The following is a 1,512-nucleotide window of genomic DNA, read 5'->3' as shown; positions in this document are numbered from 1 at the left end:
GATGACGGCGGGGGAGGCGGTGGACAAGGCGAACAGGCGATCTTCAGAGTCCCCGGCTGATGGCAAGACCTCGGAGGAAGCAGCGTCCCTGTCAGCGAAGATGGGGGGCTGGCGTTGACGGAGAAGGAAGCAGCTGGTTTTGTGTTTGATGATCCAGATCCAAGGGCGAAGGTTAGCATGAAGTGGGTTGTCGTCGGCAAATCGTTCTCCCCACGCCCGCTCGTCAAGCATGCGTTTGAAAGGGCGATGCAGCGTGCATGGGGGTTACATAGGGACGCCCAGTTCAAGATGCTTGGCGGTAACATGTTCATGATCAGGTTTGGCAGCGAAGGGGACTGGAAACACGTCTTGAACAACGGCCCATGGTAGTTTGACTTTAATGTTGTAGCTCTGAAGGATTATGATGGGGAGACCAGGCCGTCCGAGATGATTTTTGATTCGATTGAAGCTTGGGTTAGGGTTGATGATTTGCCTCTGGATAAAAGATCGAAAGCTTTTGGAGAGGCTCTTGGAAACTGGCTCGGAACTGTGGTTAAGGTTGATGTGGGAGAGGATGGTTTTGCAAGAGGAACTCAACTCAGAGTGCGGGCGAGGATTGCTCTGTATGAGCCACTAGTTCGCGGATTCTACTTGAAAAAGAAGCCTGACGATAAGGAACAAACGTGGTTTGACTTTGCATATGAGAAAGTCCCTCACTTCTGCTTTGATTGTGGCAGGCTAGTGCACGTGGAGGGGGTTTGTGACCCACCTGTGGATCCATTGTCGCAGTGGGGAGAATGGTTGCGTGCCTCGCCAGGTAGAGCGTCGTCGAGTCATCAAGATAAGAAGCATTGGTGGGGAACATCTAGTAAAAATGAAAGCCGGGATAGCTCTATTTCAAGTGGAGGTGACAATGCACCGAGAGGCTACGCGCATGTGCGTGATCTCCCAACTCGCAGATCACTTTATAGAGAATACACGCACTCGGGTGACTCCCACACTGGTGGGACAAAGCAGAAGGAAAAGGAGCAGCAAGAGGTACAGAGCTCGCAGAAGAAGCACACTGGTGCGGATGGGGCAAAGGAGAAGGATCTACGGCAAGGTTTAGAGGAGAAGAGGGAAAAGGAGCTCAGGAAAGAACTTACCAGAAGGTGAGGGAGGGGGTCATTTCCCCGAGAAAGAGTCAGGAGGTTGGAGAGGGGCAGTATAGGAGGGCAGAGAAGGCTCCGGGGGAGCACAACAGAAGGCCCGGATATTATGTCAGAAAGCCTAGAAGCGATGTGGGGTCATTCCGACTGCGGTAGGACCACTACAGGTATGAAGCTAGAGACAAAAAGAGGCCATCTAGGCAGATGTGGGTGCCGGTAGGTGAAGGGTCTCGGAAGGAAGGTGTTGATGCTCTCGTTGGTGAAAAGCGACAGAAAGTGTCGTCTGTCCTTGAGCGCATCGGTGATCATGGAGCTAGATCGGTGGACCCCGATAGGCGGGGCCGCCGGGAGCAATGAATCTTCTTGTTTGGAACTGTCGGGGATT

This window comes from Triticum aestivum, chromosome 6A (genome assembly GCF_018294505.1).
Source record: "Triticum aestivum cultivar Chinese Spring chromosome 6A, IWGSC CS RefSeq v2.1, whole genome shotgun sequence".
Taxonomy (NCBI): domain Eukaryota; kingdom Viridiplantae; phylum Streptophyta; class Magnoliopsida; order Poales; family Poaceae; genus Triticum; species Triticum aestivum.
The sequence above is the reverse complement of the archived record's forward strand: the minus strand, read 5'-3'. Positions refer to the sequence as shown.